Raw genomic sequence first — 20,882 nt, forward strand, 5'->3', positions numbered from 1 at the left:
CTTGAAGGGAATGATATCCAGAACACCTCCCTTGGAGGGAGTACATGATGTAGATATTTAACAACTATATAGCACCATAGTCTAATAGACAACTGGATGGTTGCACATCGGAAATCGATCACAAAGCCTGTATCCTAAGTTGAGAATAGCCAGATATTTCCGATGTATCAGACCCCCCCCCCTCCTTCTCTCACTCCACACAGCTGATGGAACCAAGGAGCAGGACGTTACCTACACAACCTTGCTGTGACGCAGGGGCTGCTGTAAGGAAAAACCAGAGTTAGTAGTCCTGGTTTCCCTCCTAGATGGGTTGCTGTCCCCATCTGACGACCCTTATCTGCTGCGTAAGCTAAACAACTAGATCCTTCCCTAATAGATAGTCTGCTATAGTCAACTGTTGATTTTTGGACGAGTGGGACTTTGATGGTGTGTAGTGTGGAGATGGAAGTTGGTGCCAGACAGCAGTGAAGAACTAAATACAAAATGTCTATAAAATTACCTGGAATTCATGGCACAAATGATATAGCATACGACTTCTAACCCGAAATTCTCGAATTCCAGTACCGGGTTTATATCACTAGAACGTCCCTGAGTACACCTAGATGGGTATCTGACACACGTAAGAAAAAGTAAAGTCCACTGGGCATAGCGCTTTACAAAATTTCCCTCAAACGCTATTTGTTACAGAAACAGATGAACTCTGCTTTACCTACTATATGGACCGTTTGATAGGGGGCTTTACTTTTTACCTAGAACTCACCAGACGGAATTAACCATGACCAAAAGCACACTTGTGTGCTTTCTGTTTACTTGAGGGACTAGACAAGCCCCTTATGAGTCTCGAGTAATACAAAATACTAAAATTTAACAAATGTGTGTAACGCTATGGGCGAGTGAAGTAGATGACATCTATCCCGTCAGTTGCGGATTCAAAACCCATGTCAACGTCAGTTTTATTTTTTTCACTGTGCTCCCCCACACCCCGTAACTGATCCTTAATGGGAATTCCCACAGCAAGCATAAACAAACACTTCATATTCAAATTGATTTGAGATAGATAAATGTATCGGGAATTCTGCGTGTAAGAGGCTACAGATGAGCATAAGCCGGCTCAGAACACCGACTTGTAAAAGGGACATTTAAGAAATGGATTAGAATGATACATTACTTCCAGGTGAGAACTAATAAGCAGTCAACTAGACTGCTAACCCGATAGTTTCGAGTTCGAATCCGGGTTCACATTTAGTGGAACGTCCCTGAGTCCACCCAACTCAGATGGGTACCTTACTTACGTTAGTGAAAGTATAGTGCTGGTAAGTAGGTCACCAACCAGTTCTACGGCTCAACAAAACCTGCATGATCCATAGAACTGTTTGGTGACCTACTTACCAGCACTATAGGCGGCTGGGCAAAGTGCTGACAACATTATCCCTTTATATGCCGAGGTCAAGAAACATATGAACTTCACTTCATCTGCCCAATGGATCGTTAGAGAGGAATCTTTATTTTACTTTACTAACAAGCAGTCACAATTGTGGAAGGATTAGATACACCTTGCGTAAACCAACAAACAACAATACCAGACAGGCACTAGATTAGAATCCCCAAGGACAGAGGAAAGCATGTAGGCCAAAACAAACTTGGAAAAGATCAGTTATCACTGAAGTAGCCGCAATGTCGTGGACCGAACTGGGAGGAATCGCCCACAAATTAGTACGATGGAGAGAAGTGGTTGCGTCTCTATGCCCCACAAGGGGTCCACTGAAATGATGATGACCAAAAAGATGTATTTGCATATTTCAAAGTTTCAAAATAATGAAAATTGGGATAGCAGTAAAAGAAATAGTTCGGAGTTTGGTAAACACATACAAAAAAGCTGGACAGTTAATGCAAAATGACTGGGGGAAAAAAGTAACAAAGCAAGAATGGCAATGCTGTAAAAAAACTAAACAAGTACTAAAGAAACTGGAAAAGAAAGCCACAAAATAAAATGGGGAAAGGCTAAGGGGTCGTCCATAAATGACGTCACACTCGTAGGGGGGGAGGGGGGGGGGTCCGTAATTTAGTGACGGTGTGTGATGAGGGGGGGGGGGGGGATTCAGATGGTGTGACGTCACACTTTTGTATGATAAAAAAGCAAAGTTAGAAAACGAGTTTTAGCCCTTATTTCGCGTTTTAGAAAACTGTTTTAATAAACTATAATAGGAATTGATCAAAATACTCTATGTTGACAAAGTTCTGACAAGATCTTGGCTGAGGTGTCACGTCATTTGGGGGGGGGGGGGGGGGTCTGGCTTTTTGTGACAACGTGTGACGGAGGGGAGGGGGGAGGTACAAATCGTCAAAAAAGCGTGACGTCATTTAGGAGGACTCCTAAGAAAATTAGAGGATCTAACGGGAGCGACGTGTAAAAATTTATTACTGGACTTCAATAAGGATTTCGACAGAACAGATAGAGAATAGGCTACATTTTTACAAGCTTTTATTTAACTCACTTCTTCGTCAGTCTGTCTAGATCGAAACGCCGGAGCGAAAATTCGGACAGTTCTACTTGACGGATACGGTTCACAATTGGCACGTGGGTCAAGACATGAAGACAATGCAATCTGAAATTGAATTTGACTTAATTGTTCAATATATTATGTGTCACAAAGAATCGTGATGAATATACCATTTCTGTACAGGATAATATTTTTTTTTTTTTAACAATTTAAAATTTTAGAACTGAACAAGAAATGTTGTAGCTATTGTCGTTTATCGTAAGTACTATTTTTTTTTGTTAGCAGGTACGGCAACTTTTCTCATAACAATGAGCACAACATCCATTCTAGAACCTCTACAACAGCTTTCAGTACTATCAAACTCTATAGCAAGCCTTGCACCACCCAAAACATAAACAATAATAACACCACCTTCTATAAGAGAAATAGTAACACCACATAACACACTAGTAATCATAACACCACCGACAAACCATCAACCATAACACCACCTACCCAGGGCCAGCGTTAGGCGAACTAGGCGGTCGTCTAGGGCGCCATCCCTAGGGGGGGGGGCAAAAAGATTTAATCGTTTTAATCAAAAAGTACCTAATAATTAATAACTTTGATTATCTTTTATAAACTATAGATGGTAATTTATACAAAGGAGTAGCGATCTATTTCGGCACCCAGGACGAACTATCAATTTTTGCACCCCCACCCCAAAAGTAGGTCTATTTAGGCCTATATTTATTCGCGATGGTGAAAATGCAACCCCACCTTCCTAATTTGGAAAGGTCGGGGCGCTTTTTACCAGTCATTTTGCCTTTTTTGTTTGTTGTCACATAATTGGTGTAGAAAACGATTAAATAAGTCCGTAATTTAAATTTCAAACTTTTCAAACGGTTATCTAATTTTAATGTTGATTTAGTGATCGATCCAACGATTGACGGGGCGTTCCAAAACACGTGCAATTTTTGTTTTTTAATAGGGCTTGTAAGTCTCGTTTTCTCTGACTTTGAATTAGAAATCTGCTCTGGTGTATAGAGTTTTGTAATGACGGGGTGTTCAAAGTATTGTATTTTTTACTTGGCTGTTGTGTAGTTGAAGGTCTAGTGTAATCTGATTGGTAATAGAGAAATGAGAATTTAGGTGATTAGGTATCGTAGTTCTGGAGTTCGGGACTATCGAGTTAATGTGGTATTAAGGTATCGAATTGTGTTAACTGTTAACGTGTAGTAGTAGGTCCAGTTAAATCGTTATTGATAGGGAGTATCGTTTGTAGAGCTTGATGAAGTTTGGTGGGTGGTGTCGTAGTTCTGGAGCATCGAGTCTAGTTATGTTTAGGTATCGAAGTTTGATTTGTGTTGTGAATGTAGTAGAATATATCGAGTATTCGAGTTTATCGTAAATTAGATGATTTCAATTCAGGAAGGAGCAGACTTCAAAGAAAAGTAGGCATTCTCTAGCTGAAAAATCTGTATTTTTTTTAGGTGATCAATATTACCACTCTTAAAGTATTAATATATAATAATATATAGGCTGGGATTTTTAACTAACCGTAAACTTTGTTTTTTCAAAATATATATTTTAAAAAAATATGTAATCAATAATTATAGCAATATTTTAAACAGTTACCCGTATTTGATTTATTTGAAAGGCATCCTTTTTTTAGGGGATCCAAAATTTTGTACTAATTGCCTGCATCAAAGTATCGAGCTATTTTAAGCATGTCATCAAAATTGGCTAGAAGTATGTTATTATAAAGCTACCGTATTTGACTTTCAAACAAAGCCTACTGTTAAGTAGTCAGCGAGTAAAATATATTTTTTGACACGTTTACATAGTTAATATAAAATATTTGTTATTAATATTGTATAATGAAATTTAAAGCGTTTTATTGTGTTTTTTCAAGCATGTCTTAGTTACACTTGGTTAATTTAGCTATTTTTGTGAAAGTTATTTCCCTTGAATAAAACTTTGGTATTTGGATTTCCAAATGGGAGATAATTTGTTGCTTAACTATACATTCATTTCAAATTCCTGCACCTTAGGTAGATCGCTTACTTATAGATACAACTTTAAGTTATTATTTGCTATTGTAAAAATTATATAGAGCTTAAGTTCTAAACAAAATAGGTTGGTAGGTTGTTTTTAGCATTATCAAGTTGAAAAACAAAAACTTCAGTAAACGTTGAAGATTGCAATACTTAATGAAAGTTAGTAGTGAGATAGTGCAACAAATGCATATAAAATCGTCAAAGTCGCTAATTAAACATCTGATTAATTTAGTGTCTTTTTTCATATTTTTCACCCTATCCTAAAGGATTCGTATATAACAATTGTAGGCTGGAATCTAATACATTTATAACTTTCTATTTTAAAAAAAATCGTTACATAATCACACAATATAGACATTTTACAATTCTAACTAAAGACAGTCAAGCTTAAAACAGGTAAGTTCCAGAGGCGTAGCGATGGGGGGGGGGCAGGGAGGTACATATGTCCCCGGGCGCTGACCTTAGGGGGCGCCAAAATGGGTTGTAAAATCAAATTAAAATGTCATTTTAGCTGCATTTTTGCAATAAAAATACTTTGAGGGGGGGGGGGTGCAAATCGAAATTTTGAGGGGGGGTGCAAATCGAAAATTTGCTCCCGAGGGGGGCGCCAAATTGAAAGTTTGTCCCCGGGCGCCGGTAAGGGTCGCTACGCTTCTGGTAAGTTCCGTTCTGGAACTCACCTTGGTAGGTCTGCTGAGAGCCAACAGTACAAGAACTGTAGTTGTTTTTTTTTTTTTTTTTTTTTTTTTATTAAATTGTTTTTCAGACTTGTTTTTTACCGGGAGGGGTGGGGGGGGGGGTTACTTGAAATTATTTTCGTGGACTTAGCTACAATTCAAATAGAATGTAATTACGCTTGCAAACTGGAAATGAAGGAATTAGTACAAACTTTTGAGACCAAGGAGGCAAGTAATATTTGATTTTGATGTTTACTTTTAACGTGCATGCAATTGATAATAAGTTAATATGTCACTTTTAATTAATTGTTTTCTTATACATATGTTTTAGTAATTAATTTGTGTAAAAGGGGGCGTTTTAATAAGTTTTGTCTAGGGCGCTAAATAACCTGACGCCGGCACTGCAACTACCACACAATCATTCATAACACCATCGACCACACAATCAATCATAACAACACCCACCACAGCTTCAACCTCAGCACCACCTTCCACAGCATAAACCACAACACCAACTCCTACACCATTATTCATAACACCAACTCCTACAATATCATTCATAACACCACCGACTACATCACCAACCACATCACCACCCACCACACCATCAATCATAACACCACCTATCACATCATTTATTACTACAACCCCTCACCTCACATCTAATATTACTTTAACCTCTAGACTTATTGTTTTACCATAATTTTTTTATAAGAATTTAAAACCCTTCAAGTATTTGTAGAAAGTAGGAGTAAACATTGAATCTTAAAAAAAAACTGTCTGAAAAACTTGTTTATTTATCTCTTGAATGATTTGTGATATGCAATTGTTTATGCTGATACAAAAAGCAAAATTGGTTAGTTTAAATTTTAAAAAACCTGGTCACTTTATCCAGTGGCGTAGCGAGGTCGGGTGTCACCCGATGCGGCACTAAATGGTGTCACCCCACAGAAGCGTAGCGGCCCTTCCCGGGGACAAACTTTCAATATTTTCTTCGATTTGCACCCCCCTCAAACTTTCGATTTGCACCCCACTCAAACTTTCGATTTACACCCCCCCCCCTCCTTCAAACTTTCGATTTGCACCTCTTAAAAGACTATTTAACACTCGAATTAATCACTTAATTAAGTGGAATTATCATTTTTCTTTATATATTTTACTATTTTTTTGCCTTGGTGTCACCCCCCTAAATGGTGTCACCCGGTGCGGTCCACACCCTCCCCCCTTCGCTACGCCACTGACTTTATCGCAGTATCCAATAGGTGTGGTACATACGCTTGCCACATAGGTCAAGCAGTTTTTGGTGACGTTTTGCCGACTTGCCGAAGGGCGGAGTCGTTACGATGGTAGCTTCTATAAGAGGATTTGAGTAAGTGTGATGTCAGACCCTGGTCGTAACTAAAACCTTAGGGTACGTCTCGCTTGAAAGGCGTGGTGGTGGGGGGGGGGGGGAGGGAAAATTTACCTACAGGCGTAAATCATGGCGGGGGGGTGTGTTATATGTAGACAGGAGTAGGTTTTAGGTGGCGGTCTGACGCAACTAGATGGACGTAGATCAAACTTTAGAGGACGGTGGTGTCAGGAAAAATTGTAATGGTCACAGGTTGGGGATGTAAGAAGGAAAGTCTTTAGTTCCATATAAAAGAAGTAATAAATTATATGTATATATATATATATATATATATATATATATATATATATATATATATATATATATATATATATATATATATATATATATATATATATATATATATACATACATATAGCCTATACATATATCCTATATTATAGCCTATATATAGCCTATATATGTATATATATCATATATATATGGCCTATATATGTGGGTGTGTGTGCGTGTGTATAATATGAGTATATATGTGACAAAAAATATGTGTGTGAGCGTGTGTGTGCGTGTGTGTGTGCGTGTGTGTGTGCGTATGTGTGTGTGTGTGTGTGTGGGCGTGTGCGTGTGCGTGCAAAAGTACTTTATAGCTATTTAAAAATTAAAAACTTACAAACACGTTCATTGTTATGTTTACATTTTTTGTTTTAAAATGTAATTCTTATTATATTTTTTAATAATTAAAAGCATGTGTTCGTTTTTTATCTAATTTTTTGTTTGCTTACAGGTAGCCATTTTTTAAATGCTTTTGCAACGAGAATCGATACATATTTGAAATGGACGATAGTCGATACATATTTCTTCTGGACTAGAATCGATACGTTTGATAATTGTTGACGGGCGATAACTCATCCATGGATGAGTAACCAACGGCCGCCATCTTTGATTACCTGGACAGCGATTATCGAGCCTGCCCACCGCCCGTCATCGACAGTCTGACATGTCGCGATGACGGATGACTGACGACTTGACGGATGTACGCCATTATGTCTTATAAAAAATGTTGACGCTTTAGCCAATGATCGGGTCCGTTATAAAAAAAAAATTGACGCTCACCCCTTTAGCCAATGATTGGCTCCGTTACATTTCAACACGATGACGACTTATAGGTTGTCAGACGAGAAGGTTTTTTTTTTTAAAGATGGCGGATGGTTTAAGGTAGAGGTTAGAAGAATCAATCACAAACATGCCCTGTAGTCATTGATGAAAGACGAGTCGAAGCTAGGCTGAAATAGTCCCCTACAACCCCGCCCCCCACCCCCTCCCTCCCCCCTCCCCCTGTCCCACCAAACTCGTGAAATTCACTGACCCGTGACCGACGCCTTATTTAACACAGGACATTAGAGATGCAATCATTCACTCATTCCCTCGTCTTCGATACGGACCTGGCGATTTGAAAGGTGGGTTTTGGTTCGATGCGTGTTAGACGCCGATCTTTACATGGACTTACTAGTTCATAACTGGCTTATAGACAACTGGTAAGGTTCGATCTAGTACCTACAGAGTTCGATCCCTCTACTATCTGCTAACTACTTTGTTTAGAAGGTAAGTCCTTTTTTTTTACAACCAGTACGTTCATTCCCAATGTGGTTTTCTAATATTTTTAATACCTTAAATCCCTATGTGGTTTTCTAATATTTTCTTTTAAAATACTGTTAAATACTGCTTTTAAAATACCAAGCTTTATACTGCTAATCAAGATATTAAAAGAGGTTCTATTTAATTTTTTCGTTGAATACACTGTTAAGAAAAAAAAATCTTATTATTTTCGAACTTAAAGTTGAGATGAATGGATGATTTACAATTAAATAAAATCAAGTTGATAAAACTATTTATACAGAAATATCTATGTTATATGTAACGAATTCATAACAATACAGAAAAACTAAATTATTATTAATGAAATTACTTTTTTAAAATTCAGTGAACCGTGTTCGATGTTTTAACATATAGCTAAAAGCAGGAAGTAATGCATTACAATAACTGAGTGTAATGGTTGTCTTTTTCGTGTAATCTAAGTAGTGGGAATGTGAAAATTGTGGCTTTATAGGTTCAAAGTTGGGACGGCGTGGCGTAGCGGTAGAGCGCTAGACTGCTAGACTGCTAACCCGCAGAGGCGTAGCGACCCTTCCCGGCGCCCGGGGACAAACTTTTCGATGTGCACCCCCCCCCCCCCCTCAAACTTTTTTTTGCACCCCCCTCAACCTTTCAATTTATTTTTCCAACCCATTTTTTCGCCCCCTAAGGTCGGCGCCCGGGGACATATGTCCCCCCGCCCCCCCCCCCCCCCCCTCGCTACGCTACTGCTAACCCGAAAGGTTAGGAAAAGTAAAGGCGGCTGGGAATAGTGCTGACACATTATCCTTTCATATGCCGAGTTAAGAAACATACGAACTATACTTCATGGACCGCTAAGACTAGAGGAATATTTACTTTTTTATAGGTTGAACGTGTAAGCTATGCTTTTGATGAAATTATAACGAAGTATGATTTATTATTTGTTTGCATAGAAAAGGAATATAGTTAATTTTATGTTGAATATTCGGTTGCACGATCTACCAGTTATAGACTTATTTTTAATTCTTTTAAAATTTTAGGTTCACATATAGCTCCAGTGTGAGGCGTACAGCATTAGTATGTTGTCAGCGGTGTTGAATTGAAAAAGTATAGGTATCTAACGGTCCATGGGGCAAATGAAGTAGAGTTCACCGGCTTCAGTAATTTTGGTATATAAGAGGGTTGTGTGTCAGCACTATACCCAGCTGCATTTGATTTATCTAATGTGAGTAGGGTACTCATTAGAGCTGGGTGGACTCAATAACGTTATACGGACAAAAACCCGAGATTCGAACTCGGCTTTTTGGTTAGCAGTCGTATGCTCTACCATCCGTCCACGCCGTCCGAAAAATTGTGTTAACTGTTCCTGGGTGTGTGGTCAGTTGGTCTTGGGCCTAGGTTTTGCCATTATAGCCGGCTGTTTCTTGACGCTATAGTGTACAGTATTACCAGTACTCCCTCTTAAAACCATAATCCTACTGTGTTGGTCACATGGGATGGGTAGAGGAACACACAAAATGGTCCCTTTTCGAACCTAACGGTCCAAGTTTCAAATGAATTGTGTTCACTTCCTTTAGTGATCTTAGCATATAAAGGGAGAGTGTGGTCAGCTTTATACCCAGCTGCATTTACTTTCCCAAATTGAGTCGGGTACTCATCAGGGCTGAGTGGACTCAGGGACGTTATACAGACAAAGACCCGGGGTGACGAATAAGAAACTGATCAACCTGCTTCTTATACTAATGCAGAATAGCAAAGTCGATGAAATTGAGTTTGACTAGCCTTTCATAGTTTTAAGACTGAGCACACTCAGCGCTAATCAGTACCTGGCGTATGTAAAGCAAAGTACAATACAGCGTTAAATCTTCACAGCACAGTCCTATACATATGCAATTACATACAACTCTTTTTCATTTCTAAAATTTATTTCACAAAGTATTTACATAATATTTATAATAGGGTTTATATTCCTATATTAAAATGTTCAACTATTAAACTTGATTAATACTACAGTATTTTTTATAACTCGTTAAAGTCTTCTAAATGAAAGATGTATATGTCTATTTTTACTTAGTGCACTAGAAACAAACACCACATTGTACTAACTTAAGAGACAACTAACGCTGTGTAAACTAATGATATTCAAACTCAGGAAAAACCCGCATCGCCTGAAACCACAAAGGGAAATAAAAATGTACAGATGCTTCATTGCGATAACAGATTTAAACTGCTAAGTTATTGAATTATGCGGCTTTCTACCTGTGCGGGAGTTTCGCACAAAAATACATCGCGCTGTATTTTTTTTTAATTTGTTTTGGTGAGGTTTTAAGTACACAATATTTTAATGTTCCTCTAAAAATATTTTCAAAAAACATTATTAAATTGGTATACGGAAAATAAATTTTAAATAGCCTTTATATTAAATTTGCAATCGGTTTGAAATGATGTATAGACGTTTTAAAGCTGCTAATTGATGCGTTCTGTGCACGACCATGCGTGTAATCCCCTCCCGACTACATGGCCCGAGCACATCAAAGGGAAGACCCGATGCCTTTCAGACGATATAATGAGTCCAAGTTTTTAAAAACACGGACTAACAAACATGAGGAACAATTCTTTATTTAACAAGAGATTAATAAAAACACACATGGCGTGTACTTAAATCAGGTTAATACAATGGAAGGTTTATGAGAAGTAAAGTAAGAGACATATTTGTGATATATATATATATATATATATATATATATATATATATATATATATATATATATATATATATATATATTATTTGTTTGATCTGCACTTTCGTTTTGAAAATGGAATTATGGGAATATAAAATAAATTGTACTTAAAATGGATCAAATAACAAACAAGATAAGTATGTTTCATTTTAAAGGATTATATACAGACTCTATTTCTTCGGTTTCTACGTTTGTTTTTCATCAATACATGAATGTATTTTTGTATCGATGATACATAAACATAAAACTCATTATGTCCTATAAGGCGTAATGTTTCAATTAGAGAATACATGTATTTAAAAAGCTGGTTGCATTCTTGGAAGAAAAAAATAATTTTAACAAAAGTTAGCGTTTTTCCTAGATCTTCAGCTATTGTAGGACCCTTTTTAAAAACACAAATAACAGCATTCAACTCTTCATGAAAAATAGTACTATAGTGAAGTTGTTTTTTTAAAGATAATTAAATGTGGTTGCTACCAAAATAATGAAATTTATTGCTTAGTAATTAGTTTTGAATATACTTTATTAGTAGATACAACGTATTAACAAAATCATATTCTTTTAGCTTTTCATCCCATAAAATAAAATGCCTACATCAGCTCTAAAACCGGAAATAGTAAAAAAAAAATTTTTTTTTAAACCTTCAAAAATTTATGTTCACGTTTTTTATCACACACTAAACAACGACACGGTTTCATGCATGAGAAGATTATAGAAGATTAAGATAATAAATCTTACAGTAAAAAATACTTAAACACGGTCGTAGATAATTTACATTTACATTAATATCAACCCTAGTGTTGGGAAAGTTAAGTATCAACCGGGGACATTAAGCTGAGATTAGGCTAAAAAAAAATCAAACAGATATTATGTCAGTAAGGAAGTGATAAATAAAATGCCAAGAAAGAAGATGAACACCGCCTTTATTTATCAAATCGATGTAGTGTTATAAACACAGATAAATTAATCTTTAAACAAAATTCAAGTCATATTTCTAACGCCTAAATAACACACACACAAACACACATACATACATACATATATATATATATATATATATATATATATATATATATATATATATATATATATATATATTCCAATATATATATATTCCAATGTATATATATTCCAATATATATATTCCAATATATATATATATTCCAATATATATATATATATATATATATATATATATATATATATATATATATATATATATATATATATATATATATATATATATATATATATATATATATCGCCTCCCTAGAACCAGAATGTTCTAGCTTCACTTTTCAAAAATGTTCAAAACAAGGTTTTGAACATTTGTTTACTTTAACATTTCTATATTAAGGACATGGTGAAATGAAAGCGTTGTGTATTAAAGGCATTAATGGTAATAATGGTAAGAGATATGCTACAAATTTTAGAATGTAGTCAGAAAAGTGTAGATGAAGCTTCACCTTAATACCCCCCCCCCCCCTCTTTGTCCTTGTAGTCTGTTGGCCCTACTCTTCAAGCAGAGAAATAAATTCAGCTTTCAAACGTCAGGTTTAAACCTACCGTACCGCTTATAAAAGCCAGGGTGAAACCTACAGTAACCCAGAACGGTTTGACCCGGGGCGACATTTTCCCTCAGCGTCTGACGCCATGCCCCCCCCCCTCCCCGGGCGGGTCGTGCGGGGGATGTCACGTGATCGTGACGCATCAGTGCCCATCCATCACTCGGGCAGGTAAACTTGCGGTATTCTGAAAATCCTTATATAGTCATCATAAGACATGGGCAAAGGGAAGTAACTCTTTTGAAATGTAACGTTTGCTCTTTTATAAGGAGCATGACAATGGTTTCAAGACAATATAAAATTACTATTGCACATTTAAATAACTTGCAACTATTTAGTAATTCTATGACAATATGCTACATGTTTTAGTTCGTTTTAATTTTCTAATTTTAAAACTTTATTATAGTAAATATTCTAATACCTTAACTAACAATATTGACAAAATATTAAAATTTGTCCGTGACATTAAATTACCATTGCTATTGCAAGTTTAATTGCGGCCTAATTTAATGCTTTTCTCAAAACCGGTAGTAATGAAATCATTCTTTCTGTTGAATAGCAACTGAAAGAAGGGTTTACCTACCCCCTGACATAGATGATATCGGATATGAATGTCATAGATTAGATAACAAAACTATTCAACTAATTCAATTCCGTGGAGAAGAGCTAAAAGTACACACACTTTAAGAAGAGCTAGACTATAAATATATATATATATATATATATATATATATATATATATATATATATATATATATATATATATATATATATATATTACCAACGGTATAGATGAAAAAAAACAGAAATGTACAACATTCAACATTAAAAAAACAATCAACTTCCTTGTACAAATGCTTTATTTTATTTTTAAAATATCTAGACCTTGAAAAGAAATGTGTCGAAGCAGAAGTGCCGAGTGTAGGGGTGGGGGGTAGGTAGGTGTTTGCCCCAGGCTACGACAAAGTACAATGTAAGTGTGGGTTTTAGTTGTCAAGTTCCATATGAATGTTTGGCATGGGAGATGACTCTTACTTTTAGCTAAGCCATTTTAGTTGAATAGTCTGACTTAGAAGGGTTGATGCAAATAAGAATTTAATTAAAACTCCATAAGGTCTAATTAATTAATAACAGATTTCATTTGAAATTTTGTTGGTTAAACTTCATACTCACTACAACGGTGTGGTCGGGTAGTAGAAAGTACGACTGCTAACCCGAAAGTCTTGAGTTCCGATTCCTGGCAAGAGTTCGCACAACGTCCCTGAGTCCACCCAGCTCTGATGGGTACCTGACATTCATTAGGGAAAGTAAAAGGCGCCTCGGCATAGTGCTGACCACATTATCACCTTCGCATGTCGTGGGCACCAAAAAGGTGTACTCTACTTCACCTGTCCCCTGGAGCGTCAAGTTCGAAACGGTAAACCACTTTTTTTTTAAATGTCCAAGACTTCGCGATAACACAGCTCGAGAAGCAATTTTACGCGCAACAAAATAGAGTGGATAATCTTAGTCCATCTCGGATGTTAATCTCTACAGTATAGATGTTTTTTTTCAATCAAACGCGCAGTCAGAAGTCATAATGGCATGACTTCAATTCCAACGATAGAACAAAACGTTTTCTTACTAATTGTATTCAACATATTTCGTTGTTATATGTTATTTTTTCCCATTTTCAAATTTTACTAATTGTCATAACAATACGATATAATATAGTTTATTAAGTATACATAGGATTTCGATTTTTAACCATCTTCTTCTTCGTTCTTAATTTTAGTGTTGGAAGGGATCCCTTCCAGCACAATAAAGTATACGTGTCAACTGGTTATTCGCCATTGAGGCCATGGACTTAGATTTCAGCCTACTTTCCATAGCCTTTGCCCAACCAAGAACAAACTACAAGGCAGCAGTTGTTTGATTTTGGAGTTGTCTCTCATAGAAGAGTGGCTGTCCCCAGCTAACGAGCCTCATCTGCTCGAGGGTTCGAACTCGGTTTAGCAGCCATGAGCTTTACTGACTCGACCACGCCGACCCCGACGTCATTATTATCAACAACATCATCATCATCATCTTCTTCTTCTTCTTTTCACGGAAAAAGACACAGAGGGCAAATGACGTTGAGTGCATCTGTTTCAGTAACCTCTAAACACAGAAGGATAATGTGGTCAGTACTTTTCCAAACCGCATGTTTCCCTAACATGAGTCAGGTACCCATCAGAGCTGGGTGGACTCAGGAACGCCCTACAGACTCGAACCCGGGATCTAAACTCGAGACTTTCGGGTTAGCATTCTAGCGCTCTACCTCTAAACCACGCCTAAATGTTAAACTACAACTGTATCGTAATCGCAAGAAGTTTTATTATAATATAATCCTCTTGTAAATCTTCAGTGTACTTGTAGCATATCATAGATATGGCCGAACTTTCATGCAAATTTTTTCTCCAAACTCCTGATATAAACATGCATATCATTAACCTAGCAAAGTTTCACCGGAAATGTCTTTTCCGTGAACTTCGTGTATTTATGTTAAATAACCGCTTGTGGCTTTGTATTTCACAAGAATACTTCCTTATTGCAGAGCCCCATAATATAAAGCACGTAAAAAAAAACATTTAAAAAAATGTATATCTCTAAATATTGTGTAGGGATATAGTCACCTTGGCCTGCCTATGCTGCAACGCGTCGTAAAATTTATTTCCGCATCTTAAAATTTTCGTTGTTAAAAGCTTCAAGGCTTTACGTGTAATCTTTTTAAAAGTGTAATTTCTTAAACTTTCCAAGTTTGTAATGCAGAGAAAATTAATTCACGAATTTTAATAAAGTTAGAGCATTTTTAAATATATATTTTTTCAAAGTGGTAATCGATAACTATTGAGATTTGATTATAGCACTGGTTCTTAACATGGGTTTGATCAAAACCTTAAAGGTTTAGTGAATCAGTCTCAGGGGTTCAGCGGAGGTCAAGACACACACCGACTCATATATTTCACGATCGGATTTTGTCAGTGTGGACGATACAACTATTAAGAGGGGTTCGGTGAATGCGTATATGAAACTGGTGGGGTTCGGTACCTCCAAAAATGTTAAGAACCGCTGACGTATAGCATATTTTACATTGCATAAACGATATATATATATACATATACATATATACATATACATATATACATATACATATATATATATATATATATATATATATATATATATATATATATATATATATATATATATATATATATATATATATATATATATATATATATACATATACATATATATATATATATATATATATATATATATATATATATATATATATATATATATATTTTTATATATATATATATATTCACTATGTGAGAGAGTGAACGTCTACAGTAAAGTCTCCGTTATGAAACAACTATTTGGTAAATAAAACGTTACAGTCACTTGTGGGAGGAGCTACTCTGGGCTTACCTTTAGTCTTGACCCACCCTCCGAGGTTCACTAAAACATCCCCAATCCCCCCCCCCCCTTTCTGCTCCCCTCAATTCCACTCGCTCTTATTAAAATAAACGTAAAATATAGTCTCTTTAACCTGTCTATGTTGTTTATATAATAATTGTAAAATACCCCTCGGAGATGCCAAATAGTGCAATACTTTTGAAAACAATATTTTAATCGAGTTATCGCTCATTTTTCTCATTTTTTATACTGTAAGATTTGTTTTCAGTCATAAATTAGAGCAACTTGTCAAATTATGCAAACAAATAAACTCCAACAGGAACTTTCCAAAACGTCTATTGGTTTAACTAGCTAATCTATTCTTTTTCTCATTTCGTAGCTGTATTAGTTTAGAAAGTTTATTGGTAATGTACATATTAATTTCAAGAATGTTACTCACTTGTATTCAACTTTCGTTTTTAGATTTTATGAAAATTCGTTTAAGGAAATAATAATTAAATAGTTTAAAAGTTAATTAAAATGTATAATCAATTACAACATTTGAGGAAAATCATTTTAAGTATATATATATATATATATATATATATATATATATATATATATATATATATATATATATATATATATATATATATATTTCATGAACTCATTTCAAAGCATGGTCCGTTTTGCTTCTTATTAAAAGAAGTCGAGACATAAAGTAAAAAAATATAATATCATTCTCAGCTGTCATATTTTTATTCCCATTTAATTATTTTCAATTTGAGCTGCCTTCTTTATTTTATACAAGAGCACCATCTTAAACAAATTTTTGACAAGATTTTGACCCCGCCCGTCATGGACCCTCACTGACGGAGACAAAGTGGCTGTACACGTTTCTCATTGGACAGTCTTCAGGCCGGACCGGGGAGTATATATGGCGTCTGAGCACGGCTTGTTACGAGCAGTAAGTTGATGGGGTCCCAGGCGGTTCATGATCCGGGACTACGTCAACTACTTGCCCGTGCAACGCTGTTTACGACATTGGTTGGTGACGATGTTGGCTGTTTACGACGGTCGCGTTTTGCGACATGATCGCCAGCGAAGACCTAGCCTCTGAAAACACCAACGCTTTAGCGCTACTTACAAGAATATAAATCTAGCCTGAAAGAAAAAAAATTGAAGACTTCTAAAGCTCAAATCAAAGGTATAAAAGGTATGGTAAATTCTAATTTTAGAATATACTCTGAAACTACTCAAGAATCAATTATTAAAATTAATCAAGGCTGTATGATCCTCAAACGAATTAAAGATGTTGAAGTTCGCAAGGACGATCTTCTAGATACGCTTGGCCTACATTATTGGTGAGTTAAATTTTTATTTGTAATCGTTTAATCTTTGTCTGCTTAACTAATCACCCCCACCCCATTTCTAATCACCCCCACCCCCACCCCAAATTGTCGCATAAATAAAAATTTAACATAATGTAATCTTCTTAAAATTGTTCATTTTAATATTTAAAATTTTAAAAAATGTAGTTAGCTGTTCTTTATATTTTAAATTTACCTAGATATTTTGAAAATTATATTAGAAAAAAATAATATGTTTATCTGTTTTGTAAATACGCTGTCCTTCTTTAAAATAGCTTTCGGAATTAAAAATATTATGTGTTTTTATTTAAAGAGGAAAATCAGTAAACTTATCATTTGTAAACTTTAGTCAAATACTCTACTTGTTTGTTATATTTAAAATTAAATAAACAAACTGTACTGTAATTTTACTAATAGTTCTTGCTGTGAAATACTTTACTCAGCGAGTTCAAATCCATGTTATAAATGTATGCAGAGCATATGTATCTTTTTTAACCGTATCAAGATGCAGCTGATTACCATGCTATGACAATCACTAGTAGATCTTCGCCTAGTTTCGGGGGAGGGAGGTGGAAAAGGGAAGGGGGGATCCTATACGATGATTTAACCTCAAAGTTTTATCTGAATAAGCAACAGACATGTCGGGTGGTAGAGCTTACGTTGAAATCTGAAAAAATATCTTAGGGATTCGTTTCTGAGTGAACAAGTTTGAATAGGTAGCTGGTTTGATGTGGGGAAAGTAAAGACGAGTATGCACAGTGGTGAACTCATTGTCTCTTGATTCGCTGTCAGAAAATGAGGGGAAATCTACTTCACTTTTAAGTATGTCATAAAAAATAACTTTTTTAATATGTCTAAGTCTTTGATGGGTATTCTATTTAGGGGGGCAGATGATGGAACATTGTCACTGTAAAATGATATTGTTCTAAATGGAGCATACTATTTTAAAAAAGGGTATTTTTTTTCTTTTCAAGTCAAGTGAAAAGCACTTTTCCCAGCCACGTTTTTACTTTCTATAACTTGAGATCAGAGCTGGGAATACTCAAGGATGTTTCACTGACTTGAACCTAGATTCGAGACTTCTAGTTCTATGCCACGATGTCCATCGAAGCATTTTATACAGGCTGATTAAATATGTGTATATATTATAGGTCTAGCGATAGAACACTCGATTGCTAGCCTGAAAGCTACGAGTTCGGTGCCCGTAACCGTTGGTCGTTCCTTCACCGAACTGATCCTCATGTCCGAACCAGGTAATGACATGCAAGTTGAGTGTTTAAAAATTAATGATGCTACATCATATATCGATCTACCTGATTTAAGATCATTGCTTGAACAGATTAAGGCCCGTATAAAAAATGAGAAAAGCTAGTTATCAATGGTGATCATACATATTTTTATATATGAAAGTAGATAAACAAGTATAATATTTCATAAAAAATACATACGTAAAAATGATTTATAATATTGCTTGATATTTGTGAATTGATGATGTTGTCATTCAAAAAAACATTTGTCGCGTGTAGCCTACCAATTCAGATTTATACAATTCAGATATCTCGTTAGCCTTGTTATAAATTAATCCTTAGTGGAAGCATTAAAGAATTACCATATGAGTTACAATACTTTCTGAAACAATATATATATATATATATATATATATATATATATATATATATATATATATATATATATGCAAATCATTTTAACGCTTATTTTGAAAATGTTAGACGTGTTGCTAAATTTAGATTCGAAATAATTTTTACCCAAACCTACAAATATACCAAAAAGATAGTTGGCCTGTCATTCGACAGTCAAAAAGGTAATTACAAGTATACTAAAGTGGTAGTTGGCCTGTTATTCTACGAGGGTATGGGTAACTATCGACAGTCTAAAAGGTATCAACAAATATACTAAAATGGTAATTGGCCTGTCATTCCACGAGGGTATGGGGTAACAATCGACAGTCTAAAAGGTAACTCTACTATGCGAGGACGTACAGTTGCAAACCAAAATTCTCTTTCGACATTATGGCCGTGTAGAAGGCAAGATGGAGTTCGGTCAATAGTTTTTTTTTTTTACTTTTTTACAGAATAATTTAAAAGTAACATGCACCTTCACCCCCCCCCCCCCTCCTCCCTTCACCCCACCCCGACCCAAAGTGTAACACCTTTACGCCAGTATATAATACTTTTTAATCTCATTAAGGCACATATTCTGCAAGATTAGCGATGTAGTTGATACCCAAAGGCTGGTTTGAATGCAATAATTTTTAAAATAGCAGCAATATCTGTGTCAGTGAGGGAGGGGGGGGGGGTGTTAAGAAAGTCATAGTATTCCACCAATTAAGCAGTTTAAAAAATGTGTACCTGTTACAAATGTGTGTTACGTATTCATAATTTTCGGCATTGTTTTTATTTTTTACCATTATTACATAGGACCATCGTTAAATCCTGTTTCCCTCATATTGACAGGAAAGATAATTGGTCTCGCAAGCGACAAATATTTCAACAGCGGGTTTCACTAATGCCTAATTTAATAGAGAGCAGGCTCAATCAAGATACTTAACACATTTTTATCATTTGTAAAAATATAACTTGAAATAATTTTAATATCATCATTCATCGTCATCAGCATCATCATCATCATCTACATCATCAACATCATATCTTTATCATCATCATCATCATTAGCATCATCCTCATCAACATCATCATCATCAAAATCATCATCTTCATCATCATCAATATCACCATCATCATCATCATTATCATTATCATCATCATCAACATCATCATCAACATCATCATCATCACTATCATCATCATCATCAACAACAACATCATTTTCATCATTATCATTCCTTTCCTCCACCTCCTCTTCATCAACCTCATAATTTGTGTCGACCCATCTTTGAACTTATGGATTCAACCCACCCCCTCCCGCCCACATCTCCACCTCATACCATGTTGTGAGATTCAACCAAGTTGGGTCCATGACATTCCGGCTGCACATGCTTCACTGTCAACTAATCTTTCTTAACTACTTCTTTTTGACCAATCCAAGTTTTTCCTTGATATACTTACACTAAAATTTAATTACTAATGCAAATTTGGGTTTTACCAAACACTGTTTTACATTACACCCCAACATAAAAAAAAAATCAGACTTGTAATTTTGTCATATGCCAGATTTTAGTGCTGCATGTCTGATGATAATATTCCAGCTGTAAAGAAATAACTGTTTTCTAACAAGTATTAAAAAAGTTGCTTTTTTTTTTACCGGAGCCTTCCCCCTTAAGTCCATTCCTCCCCCTTCATCTACGTTGAAAATCCCCTCCGTCTTCTAAGTTTCTTATTCTAATTACCTTTTCGCAACAAGCACATTACTTACCTACCTGACAGCCTGCGGCTTTAACCAGGCTAAGCCCTCGCCGACTTACAGTTGAGCGACCTCCACGTCACGTCCGGGTTCGGATCTGACGGGCTCTGGCAATGACATTGATGTACGCATGTGACAGGACCAGAGCGGTCGTCTGTTGAAAATGTCGTCTGCGCTCGTTTGTCAACGGCGGTGACGTAGCTGTAAGCCCCGTCTGACT

The sequence above is a fragment of the Physella acuta genome, unplaced genomic scaffold (genome assembly GCF_028476545.2).
Source record: "Physella acuta isolate Inbredline_101_S28 unplaced genomic scaffold, ASM2847654v3 ptg000836l, whole genome shotgun sequence".
NCBI lineage: Eukaryota > Metazoa > Mollusca > Gastropoda > Physidae > Physella > Physella acuta.